The sequence below is a fragment of the Lygodium microphyllum genome, chromosome 22 (genome assembly GCF_053477565.2).
Source record: "Lygodium microphyllum isolate KBCC chromosome 22, Lygodium_microphyllum_v1.1.10, whole genome shotgun sequence".
Classification (NCBI taxonomy): domain Eukaryota; kingdom Viridiplantae; phylum Streptophyta; class Polypodiopsida; order Schizaeales; family Lygodiaceae; genus Lygodium; species Lygodium microphyllum.
In genome coordinates, this window is record NC_141156.1 from 22,094,711 (window position 1) to 22,107,858 (window position 13,148).

The window sequence follows — 13,148 nt, forward strand, 5'->3', positions numbered from 1 at the left end:
GTCCCGTCGTGTGGGCCTCCAAGGTAACACCTTGAACCCCCCCAATCGTCCGCGTCCACGTGGACGATGGGTGGGCTTATGCCCCGTGGCAACCGTCCTGTATGCCGTCCCGTCATTTGGTATGCGCCGTCGTGTGGGCCTCCAAGGTAACACCTTGAAGCCCCCCAATCGTCCGCGTCCACGCGGACGATGGGTGGGCTTATGCCCCATGGCAACTGTCCCGTATGCCATCCTGTATGCCGTCCGACGGGCCTCCAAGGTAAGAGATTGAACCCCCCATGGATACAAGCGTGTGGCTTCGTCCCATATGCTTCGTGAGAATAAGGTAAGAGATTGAACCCCCCAATCGTCCGCGTCCGCGCGGACAATCCGTGGGCTTATGCACAAGTGTGTGGCTTCGTCCGTAGCTTTGTCCCGTGACCTTAAAGAGATTGATTGTGTTGCTAATCTTAAAGAGATTGATTGTGTTGTTAATCTTAAAGAGGTTGATTGTGTATCTATTTGTAAGTGTGTAGAGAAAGTTATGGCACCTAAAAGAGTGCTTAGAAAGAGAAAGAAATGTGTGTCACCTCATAGTAGCCGTGAAGTCTGTATGAAGCTACATTCAGGATGTGTTCCTGGGCGGATCTTAGAGCAAGAAGCATCATCGCGTTTGAGATCAGTGGACACTCCTTCAACAAAGAAAGGACGTGGTCCAAAAAGATGTGTCTACATTGATGACGAAGCACAAGTGGATGGGGACTCCAATACAATTGACGGGGTTGCGGAGCACACAGGTAGTCACTTATGTGTCCATTTCATTTACATATGACGCTTTGTTCAGTGTTATGTATTAAATATGATTGGTTTAATGCTACTTTTTTTTATTTTTACTTATTAATATTTGCTCCTACAGAGACTAATGTGCAGCATGATAGTCTAGATGACAAAGAAGAGGTGAGTGTTGATAGTGATCAAAGGGAGAATGATGATGAAAAAAAAAAAGCACTCAAGGAACTTAGGCAAGCAAGTCTCTCTAGGACTGATGAAGGATGTGCTGAGTCAATTTTATATAAAAAAGAGGACGCTACCTCCTCTTGTGCCTCTTTGCAGATTAGTGGCTCATGAGGCAGTCAGATTTGCTACGGATGATGCCTAGTGGTTGATTCCTTCCTTTGATTCCACTGGTTATCTTGAGACTATGGGACACTTCCTTGTGTCAGTTGAAGGTCCAAGAGGGGAGACCATGTCTGTGACAGCCAGCAATCTAGATGAATGGGGTCCAATATGGCGTCAAAGAAATGAGGATTTTGAGAGGGCTCTTGGAAGAGAGTGGCAAGACCTTAAGGGTAAAAAGTTCTTGGTTTGGGATGGAAACCACAGGCTTAAAACGTGGTGGAAACGCATCAAGGAAAGTAAGTTGTCCATTATACATGCAAGTATTGAATGTTCGTATCCCATTCTTATGTTTGTTGGTTTTCAATTACAGAGTACTCCGACTGTGCTCACTACCATGTTAGTGTACGGTGCCAATTCATTGAGGTGCCCAAGGCAAAGGAAGCAGAGCTACTACTCGCACTAGACACCACCAACGCGTAAGTCTTCTTCCTTTAACTATGCTCCTCTTTGTAATATGTTACACTTACATTCTCATATTATGCTTTTGTTTGTTTTCAATAGTATTGCCAGAGCTCATGTTACTCCAAATATTGCACATGAGGTGTATATGTTTCAAAAGTTTGGTGTATATATGAGTCCGGCCATGAGAAAGTGGGCTGAGGTTGAGATGAGTATAGAGGCAAGGTATTATCATGGTGTTGCTCCATGGTATAACTCTCCTTGCGGTTTAATATCTCAGCTTGTATGGAAGGTGATTTTCTTTCTATGGCTCACTTGTATGAGATGTGCTTTTCTATCTCTAATTTAGTTTTTTTTTGGAATGATAGGATGAATTTCATGTCTTCATCTCAAAAGAAACTGCTAAGCTTGAGGCTCTTGGTCTAGATGAGGTAGAGAGGAAGAAACGTTTAGAGAAGGCTACAAGGGTGGAAGAGGAGCGCCTTAAGGATAGGGGTTACAAATAACTATCCATTGCTAATCCCCAAAATGGTGATGAGTTCTTTAAATTGTTATTTGGGCTAAAGTGGGATGATGCAAGCATGCTCAAGATCACAAGAGACAAGTTGTATTGTCTCACAAGCTCAAAAACCCCTGCGGAAAGGTAATTTGTATATATAACGCAAGGTGTGTGTATGTGATGCTTTTTTCTTCAATGCTTTCTATTTGCGTATATTGTTGTGCATCACAGGAAAAAAATATTGTTGCATCTTATGAGTCTCACAAAGGCCAAAGACCCCCAATACCCACATTTTGGTGATTATAAGCTCTTTCGGGTTTACATGAAGAAAGAGACATATTGGGCTCACTTGCATTCGGAGGCACTACTTCAGATTGATAGGATACAAGTAGAAGGTCCACAGCTACCACATTCATTTGAGGAGTTCTTTAAGCTTAACATGAAGAATCATGTCATGCAGGTTGACTCAATGTAGTGCATTCATATTGCTTTCTTAAGTTCTTTCTTCAAATGTAAATGTGCTAATGTTAAGCGCTTGTGAAACTTGTGTAGGCTTTTGTACACCTCTTGGATGGAGTGAAATCTTCAGATGTTGCAGAGAAGATGCCAGAGCTTACGTTTTCAGCCAAACGTGTGATTTATAGGTTAGCATGCATTTTCATATTAGATTGTGTGTCTGATTTTCATATTAGATTGCATGCATTTGCTTGCGTAATTGGTAAGAATGTTGCAGGTGGATACTACAATGTGTAGAAGAGAAGAGGCTGGATGCAGCTCCGCAATTCACAAGAGAGTGGATTGATGTTCGTGACGAGAACACTATGTATTCTCCATCATTACGTGATAGAAAATTGACGGCATGGGAGGCAAGTGTTTGCCCTTGGTGGCTGGATTACCCTGTGGGGGTTATCCCTAAGCAAGAGAAAGATCTGCATGATAGTAAGTACTTCAATCTATGTAAACATCATGTCGCTTTTGTAGCAATAGTTTTTGTGCTCATACATGGGAGTCTAAGGGTGAATGATACTATGTAGGATTCAAGGAGGGAGTTGATACTCATGAACCGCTTACCGCACCCACCACTGTAGAGGAGCAAGCAACCAAGGCTACCAAAGGTGCCACCCAGGGTACTCAAGGTAATCTAGGGAGAAAAAATGTGCCAGAGTCCTCTATGGCGCCCACCACCTCCTTTGTTGCAGATTCATCTCTTGGTCGAGAGAATTGGGAGAGGCGACCTATGACCCATTTAGTGGGTGAGAAGTCTTATATTAACTTGAAATTCGTGTATGATTATTAAAAATAAATTACTTTGAGATAATTGTTGCAGGGTTCCAGTATCAAACATATGTCAATGCTCTATTAGTGGATGTGACCCAAATTGATAGATTTGCCCTTGATAGGTAGACATGACAACTACATATTGCAAGAACATCAATTTACATGTTGCATATAGCATTGCATCATCGGTTACTTTGCATTAATGACTATGTTGTTTTGTGTATAGCATCAACAAGTTTTTTGCAACACAAAAGATGCATCTTTATAGCAAAGATGGAGTTCCATGTCAAGAGGTGGCTCGATTGATATTTGTGGATTTTCCTACGAGCTTGCTTGTGGATGCTCTAGGTCCCATCCCATTGGGTAAGTTATGCTTTCTATCACACAAGGTTTACATCAAACTCACTTCTCATATATCATAATGCCAATGTTGTTTGTAGAGGGCATGACTATTCCCAAGTGGAACACGTTCTCAAAGGGTCTAGTTATGGGTTGTATGGACCTTGCTCGCAAGTATTTGGCCGACCAGGGATTCTTAGTCACTATGTGCTTAGCAGAGCATATAGGTAAGTTTATTACGGATGCGGCAAGGGTGGGGTTTGTGCTTCACCGCACTTGGACACTCATGTGTGACTCCAAGGCTTATCGACATGCCGTTACTAGAGAGGCGGTAAGATAACAAAGTTGGATACGTTGAACGTACGGTTGTATGTTCTAAATAAAGTTTATGTTACATGGTTTAAATAAAAACATGGATCACTTATTCTATTTCCACTCGTGAATAGGTACTTGATCTTACTGTGTGTCCTTGGCATCGTGCTGGTCATGTTGTGCCTTGCTACGACAGAGAGGCTGGGGAGAAGATTTCAGAGAGATTGTTTCCAGCGTATTGTAGCTACATGATGGATGATTGTGTCTTTCCCATGGACGTTGATGGTGTCATTGTCAGAGGCGGAGCAGAGAGGTCTTATCTTTTCTTTCGGTAAGTAGTCTTGCATGTTTTTGCTCTCAGGTTACCTTGTATGGTATTTTCATTGTTTCTACTTGCATGGCCACAAAGATTCTGTATCTTGATTGGTGATATGTGATTGGTGATATGGTTAGGTGGTTACTAGCTACATTTACGAAATGCTACGACTATGTTTTGGATGTGTTTGCGGGGTGTGGTGGTTTGGCACGGGCCAGTGCAGAGGAGATGAGACATTGCATGTGTCTAGAAATAGATGATGTGCTCTATGGGGAGTGTTTGTCCACCATAGTGTGTGGACCGGTACCATGCTGAGAGAGTGTGTGTTTTTTTTTTCGAGAGACTCTAGACATTTCATTTTGTTACTACTTATATATATATGTTTATTATACACTTCGTCATGTGACTATGCCCGATTTTGTCTAAGAGATTACATGCATTGGGATCTTTGATTTGTTTTTAGGAAGAGTGTACCTTGCAACTATTTGACACGAATATATTTTACTAGTTTTCCGTTGGTTTTGTTTTCTTGATGTGTGTTCATGTAAATGCAATGTGTCGTACTCCTTAAGTAAGACTATTTATATGCAGAATGGATATGTTGCACAAAAAAGCTCAAAAAAAAGAGATTGATTAGAAAAGGACGAAAATGAAAGCCCGCAAAAATAAAATCCCCCATTAAAGGGTGGGAACAACAAGCTTGCTCATAGGTTTTATGGGCCATACTTGATTTTGGACAAAATTGGAGAGCTTTCTTATAAACTTCAGCTACCATCTTCCACTAGAATACATGATGTATTCCATATTTCACAGCTGAAGAAGTATGTTGGGCCTGATGTACAAGTATTGGAAGAGTTACCACCATTGGATGAGGCAGGACTGATCATATGTGAACCTGAAAGCATTATTGGAAAGAGAGAGAAAGTTCTCAGAAATCGTACTCTCATTGAGTATCTTGTTAAGTGGAAGAATTTGCCCATTGAAGAGTCTTCTTGGCAACCATCCACTTATGTCAGTAACTTTCCTTGGTTATTACAAGATGATATATGATGCAGTATGCAGTGACTGTGCAGAGACTGCTTACTGTATGAAATTTCTACAGATAATAAAACTGTCCTGACTTCATCAAAATTTGATTCTGACGTTATGGGGTGATGCTTGGGAGTGTATACTTCGTTTCTACACCTCATACGCCTTATTTGGACCAATATATCAAAAGTTATGGCAGTTTTAGTGAATCAGCCCTGTTTGGACAGTAGCCAGTTTTCTCACAGTTTGGCATGCAAAAAGGTCTTCTTTTCATGGACAGTGCTTTTTTATCATTGGGAAGATGAATGGGCATGATTATTATCATCCTTGACTTGGATTTAGTCCATTACTTCTTGGTTTTGAGGACAAAACCATCTTCAGGACGGGATGGTTTGTCATGAAGGAAAATACAACATTAATATTTGCACCTTGGATTAATTCCAGCCTTTGTAAATTTAGCCCTAGCCTATGTGTACATGTGTGAACAGCCCTTAAGTTTGGAAGAGGGTTAGAATAAAAAGGGACTAGAGGCCAAAGGCAAGACATCTTTTGATCATTCAATAATCTTGGCTTTACTATTTCTTGGAGTTAGCTTCTTCTTAGCCTATGAAGCACTCAGCCATGGCCGTCATGTATTCTTGAATCCCCAACCATTAATACATGATGAGGATGTCTTGGTGCAATAGATTTGTTAATTCTTTGTTGTAGCTTAGTTAATTTTCAATTTTAGTTAGATTTCATTCCATGGTTGATTGCTTTCATTACATTTGCACAGAATTACACCGGAGACACAGGATCAATTTTCCAAGGAGCTTCTAAAATATAACATGGGAGAAGACTGTCCTGTATTTGATAACCTTTTTGAGTTCTGCTAGATATATGCGGGTGGTACAATTGATGTTGCTTATAGGTTAAATAGTGGCCTTTGTGATGTGGCAATAAGCTGGGCAGGATGTGCAACGTCTTTCTCAATATCAAGGAGACGGTTGAGCGCTCAGACATAGTTACAGTAAGGCTAGCAGGCCTTCTGCATGATGTGGGCATGGCCCTTTCAGTCATGTTTTTTTTTGAGAACGAGTTTCTGCCACGTGTATTACCTGGGGTGTAAAGTGGAGTCATGAGAATATGTCTCGTGCAATGGTGGAATATATTGTGGACCAACATAAAATTGACATTGTTGTTGGTGGATCTTTCTTATAAAAAATAACACAAAACCTGCTAGGATTGATTGCATTGAAGTACCCTGGAATCTTGTATTGAGCTTTACAAATGGTGAAGAGCTTTTGCATTTTCAAAAGACTCCATCTATACCTGGAAAAGGGCTGCTAGCTCAACTGGTCACTGTTAAAATAGTGACAACAGCTTTGTACAAAGATTCTTTCATCTTCGCATCTTTGCTAATCTTCTATCCATAAATTTATCAAGGTCTTTTGAAGACGCGACTTTGCTTTCACAAACCCTTCGACATCTTTGGTGAACCCGACGTGAAAGTGTCGCAGAAATTTCAGGATGGAAGATACTTTAGCCTCTATTTCAGCCTCTTCTACAATTCCAACTGCGTCCTCTACTTCAACTCCGTCAATGACTGCTATGTTAAGGACTTCAACAGAGGATCTAAAGCAGATTTTGCAGAATATGTCCATGTATATGCAGCTCCAAAATCAGCAGATACAATTGTATATGCAACAGCAGCAACAATTGCATCAACAGCAGTTGTCTCAGCAAAGGCAACTCTATTCGGAGCAGGAGAATGCAAACAGTGCGACTAAGGCTATTGAAGCAATTGAGAATGAGAAGAAGCTATTTGATGGTCATAATGTTTCAGCATATTTGAAGATAAATGAGATCAAGATGGGGTTTTTTGGTGTTCCAGCTGGACTTATGAGTAAGTACTTCCTTCGTCTTGTCACACCCACTTTGAGGGCAAAAGTGACTTATCTTTTTATTCAAAATACACATTGGCAAGATTTAAAGAAGGCCTTGAAAGAAGAATATTTCCTTGAGGACTTTGATATGGCTACTCAGCGGTCATTCTGAGAGTGGGTCAACATGCCAAACAAAGGTCTAGCTGCTTCGGAGTTGATTCGAGAATTTGAGGAGAGGTATAGTCAGCTTGATGCTATTGAACAAAGAGCATTGGATGTTGAAAAAGTTGAGCTTTTCTTGCAAGCTGCAGATCCTGCTCTTCAAGAAGAATTGGGTGAGCTTCTTGAGGATCGCACAAAGCCTATGGGTCTTAAAACGGATTGGCAGGATGCTCAGGATGCAGTCTCGACTTTGACCAAGAGGAGGATATGGAAGACTCGCCTACAGAATGATTCCATGACACCTACACCATCATCTGCTCCTATGCCTGCTTCTATCCCTATTATTTCTTCTCCTCCTCAGCCAGTTTCTTGGCCTATGTCAGTGCCTACTGTTTCCACTCCACCTATTCCTCTTGTTCCACGACCGATGCCTGCACCTTCTGCTCCAAAACCATCCACTCCATCCGTCTACCTCTCTTGATGACATAATCAAAGGCATAACAGATTTGACACTGGAGTCAGTTAAAGCGGAGTTGGTGGGAAAATTGAAAGAGCAGTTTGCTTCGACTGCACCTACTACTTCTTCTAGTGCTCCTACTACACCTAGGAGTGCTCCTAGTGCACCTAAGAGAGATCGGAGATGTATTTGGTGCGATAGTATGGACCATCAGCATTGCAGGGATTGTGAATCTTTTCAGGATGCAATGAGAAAGAATTTGGTATATTGGGGGCAAGATGGTAAGATTTGGTTGACTGAGACAGGAGCTCCACTTGCTACCAACTTTGGTAAAGGTGGAATGAAGAAGTTAGTGGATGACATGGCTGCGCGTACTTCTTATGTGACAGCTAGAGGTGATGCTTCTGCATATGGAGTCCAGATTGAGAAGGGATCAGAGACTCAGTCAGCACTATGGACTTATGCTATGGAGACTGCAAACAAGGGAAAAATTCAGCAAACTGTTTTGACTAGTGCAGGCTCTAGCATCAGATCAGAGACAGGTTGGGATTTGCCTGTTGACAGGTATTCTATTTATGCTTATTTGGCTAAGTCTCATGGAGCTGATGTACTTGTTGAGGAGAAGCGTAAGAGGGATGAAGAAAATCCAAGTGCAGCTAAGAAGACTAGAGGGGGTGAGTTTGTTACACCACCTACTGCAGGACCGTCTTTGAGACCAGGGCCAGAACGACAGATGGAAGATGCTCAAAAGAGAGAAAAGAGGCAAGAGCCTAGAGAGAGAAAGCAGCCAGGGTTTAGATTGGATGTCCGATATTGAGACATCTACAGACATGAAGAAAATCTTTAATGACAAGATACTTGGCAGTGAGGTGACTTTCACTATTTCTGAGATTTTGGGCATCTCGAAAAGAGAGTTTCAAGATCAATTTCAGGAGGTCCTGAAGAGGAAAAGACATACATTGCCTACCACTGATACACAGGGAGTTTTGATTGGGGAGTTGGATGAGGATGAGGATGAGGTTATGGTTGAGAATGCTTCTGTTTTTCTGCAGGTAGAGAAGAGGGTTCAGCCTATGTATTATGCTGAAATTGATGAGCCTGTCTTGATACCGCGTAGTCACTTTTCGCGGAGCCATTGGGCTAGGGCAACTACAGAGACGATGGTAAAGATTGGAGAGAAACAAGTGCCTTATGTTGCATTGGTGGATCATGGTTCAGAGATTAATCTCATAGTTCGTGGAGTTTATGAGAGTAACAGATGGCCTATGGATGTAGAGCATGGGTGGTGTATGAGAGCCACCAATAACACTGCAGATGATTTGTATGTTGCCTATCCCAGTGTCAGGGTTTCTATTGGTGATGTAGAGGAGGATTTCCATTTCTTTGTGCAGGATTCATGCTCTTATCCCATAATTCTTGGACAGCCATTCATCACAGAGATGCGTATGGAAACAAAGGTAATGGATGATGGATCTGCTTATGCATGGATTCGCAGTAAATATGGCATGAGAGCAGTAGAGTTTATGACTGTGTGTGTGAATAATGTTAGAAACAGGGATACTCTCAGAGATGCACCTTTGCCCGTTGTGAGGGATTCAGGTTTTCATTAGGTACCGCCGTTTCGCGAGACGACAGTGGTACAGAGCAGAGGAGATTAGAGTTCTCGCCTCCTGGCAGCGGTGTTTTCTCATCCGGTTTTGTTGGGATTTCAGCAAATAGTTCGATGAGCTATCAGAAGTTTTCAAGGTTGCCTAGAGCTGCCAGGCAGTACATATGCAGGAAGGAGAAAAATTTGAAAAATGTAGGAATTTTGGAGGATGATGAGCACATAGATGGGATGTATGACAGTATGATTTGTGCAGATACAATGGAAGAGATGAAAGATATGCTGAAAACTAATATGCAGAGTTGTCACAGTAATGTATTAGTGCAGTCCCTGGACATGTTTCATGAAATTGCAGATTTTGTGTCACAGATTGAGTCACAGGCTGAGGTAACTTAGCAAAGAGTGTTGAGTGCTGAAGAAATTCAGCAAATAGAGTTTCCAGCTGGTTATGATCAGCTTTCAAAGACTTAGAGGGCTGAAAACTTTCAGCCAACAGAGTTTACTGCTAAAATATTTCAGCATCCAGAGTTTAGGGCTGTTTCTATGCAGTCCATAGAGCAGAGGGTTGAGGATATTCAGCCATTGGAGTGTTGAATTGCTGATTTACAGTAAGATTTGAGTAATGTAGAAGAGCATAATGAAGCCAGGGTTGACACGAAATACAAAACTGTGGATAAGAAGGTGAAGCCGGTAGCTGTACCGCTTCCACCTGACAGTGATCAGCAAATAGAGAGGGCTGCTAAACATCAAATTTTGAGGAATCCGGAGCATATTGGTCATAAATTTTCAGCAGAGACTCTTGCTGAATTGAAAATTGAAAATGGTGATTTCTTGCTACCCATAGAGAAGCAATGCTTTCAGGAGATGCTTGAGCGACATGGAAGGGGATTTGCTTTTTTCCCACATGAGATTGGATGTGTGAATCCTGATATTGTTGCTCCTATGGTCATTTTTACTATTCCTCATATTCCATGGAATCTTCGACCTATTCCGGTGCCTAAAGCACACCTGCCAAAGCTGATTGATTTATTGAATGAGAAAATCACGATGGGAATTCTTGAGCCTTCATCTGCACCATACTCAAACAGGTGGTTTACGGTTCCAAAGAAGAATGGTACTCTCCGATTTATTCAGGACATGCAGCCAGTGAACAGAGTCACTATCAGGAATGTTGGTATAGGTCCAGTTGTGGATGAGTTTGCAGAAGCATTTGCTGGACGTGCCATCTATTCTTTAGGTGATTTGTATTCAGGATATGATTAATTTCAGCTGGCTTTGGAAAGTAGAAACATAACCACCATGAGAACTCCTATTGGGCTTGTCAGGATGTGTACCTTGCCTCAAGGTGCCACTAATTCTGTTGCGCATATGATGAATGCCATGCATAAGGTCCTTCGAGATTACATACCTCAGCTTACTATGCCTTTCTTGGATGATGTGCCCATTAAGGGGTGTGTAGAAGAAGAGAAGAATGAGAGTCTAAATGAGCAGGGATGTAGATACTTTGTGGCTAATCATATTTCAGCATGTGAGAAGATTTTGGCCAGGCTAGAAGAAGTGAACTTGATACTTTCAGGGCAAAAATCTATTTTTGGAGTGAATGAGGTTGTCATTGTTGGACATATGTGTGGATATTATGGCAGGAAACCCTCACCTGATAAGGTGAATGCTATAGGCAAGATTGCAGAGTATTGTTCTACCACTTCAGAGGTACGGAGATTCATTGGAGCTTGTGTTTTATATGATTTGGATACCTCATTTTGCACACATAGCAGATTGTTTATATCAGCTGCTTCGAAAGGGCAGAAATTCTATTGGGATGAGAGCCACACTAGAGCCATGTGGAAATTGAAGAAGTTATTGCAGAATGCTCCTACTCTCAGGAAAGCGGATTATAATTTTGGAAGGCCTATTGTATTGACAGTTGACACTAGTCCAATTGGCATAGGTTGGGCTGTGGGTCAAGATGATGCAGATGGAAATAGGTATGCTATTCGGTTTGGGGCAAAAGTCCTAAACGAGAGACAGAGGAGATATCCGCAAATCAAGAGGGAGTTATTGGGGATTGTTACGGCTCTCAAATGTGACAAGGAGTACTTTATTGGAGCTTTAGTTGTGGTAGAGACAGATTGTTTGCCATTGATTGATATGATCACGAGTTGCTCTACTCCAGATATAGCCATGTTGAGATGGATTGCATACATCAAGTCATTAAATCCGGAATTTAAACACATAGTAGGGAAGGATAATCCAGTGGCAGATATGTTGTCTAGAGCTAGATATGATGATGAGGAGACTCTAATTGTAGAAGAGGATGATGCAGAAATTTCAGCCACTATGGTTGATCATGTTTGTCATGGCTATGATATTGTGGCATTTATAGAAGAACTCTATGTTGGAGATTGGTTGCAGATTGACAGGTACCTTAGTACACTAAGCAAAAGAGATGAATGGACAGATGAAGAGTTCAAGAAGATCAGAAGAAAAGCCTATGGTTATTTTCTCAAGGACGGATTTCTTTGGAAGCATCCAAAGAAAAGAGGTGGATTACCTTTGCGGGTTGTCTGCGATAGAGAGACACAGTTACAGGTGATGAGGGAGTTTCATGAGAGTCCTTGGGCTGGTCATAGAGGAGTGTGGGCTACTTATGAGAAAATCAAGGAGAAATATTGGTGGAAAGGCATGTATAGAGATGTTTCTCACTTTGTTGAGACTTGCAAGACTACCAGATGTATTTGGTAGTGCGTCATCGAGATGAGCTTCATCTGACCTATCCGCTATGCATTCATTATAAGTGGGTAGTTGATTTGGTTACCATGCCTATGGGTCCATGGCAAATGAGATACATTGTTTTGGCTAGAGAGGATCTTACCAATCATGTTGAGGGCAGATCTTTGAGAACGAAGACCACTAGTGCAGTGTGTAAGTTCTTATTGGAGGAAATTTTCTGCAGGTATGGTTGTGTGGGTAAGATAACTGCAGATCGTGGTGAATTGGATACAGATGAAGCTAGGGAGTTTTTCTCTCAGCTAGGAATCAAGTTGGCTCTAACTACAGCATATAATCCAGAGGGAAATGGGAAGAGTGAAAGAGGGCATCCGCCGATAGTGAAAGCATTAGCCAAAGCATGCAGAGGACGGATTGGAGAATGGCCGAGACTTCTACCATTTGCTTTGTGGGCTGATCGTACGACTCACAGTGTTACCACAGGATATATGCCTGCAGAGTTGATGTATGGTCAGAAACCTGTTATGCCCGGACATGTTTTTGATAATGCAACATATGAATTGACAGAATTGGATGGGACAGTACTTAGAGTGCCTATTGCTGGAAAAAGAATCAAGATTTTCAAGAAAAGAGATAATGAAGATTATGCATTGGAAGAATTTGCAAGAGAAGAGCAACGAGAAGAAACCCCAATGGAAGAGACAGATGATATGACAGATAATCTTGTTGATGTACCGGAAATGCCTAATGAAGAGATTGATTTGTTTGTGGATCTTGATGATAACGATCATGGGTAGTTGGCCCATCCGGAGGATGCGCAGGATTAGAGGGGGTGGATGTCGTATTGCTGCGCATTCGAGGTGTGAAAACCACCCAAAAGTTGTGTGTGTGATTTGATACTTTGTACATACTTAGTTGTTGTGTTTACATTTATTTTCTGCATATGAGTATAGTGGAGAGAAGTTTGGAGGCATAGTGGTGAGCATGAAGGGATGCTTTCA

General features: G+C 41.7%; 1 long non-coding RNA gene across 1 annotated transcript; it reads left to right on the plus strand.

The window, feature by feature from the left end:
* The first annotated feature begins 1,235 nt into the window (after positions 1–1,235).
* On the plus strand, positions 1,236–1,676 carry LOC148016952 (uncharacterized). Its single transcript, XR_015687932.1, has 3 exons — positions 1,236–1,394; positions 1,469–1,574; positions 1,660–1,676. It is a non-coding gene; the product is annotated as an uncharacterized LOC148016952 (long non-coding RNA).
* The last annotated feature ends 11,472 nt before the right edge of the window (positions 1,677–13,148 follow it).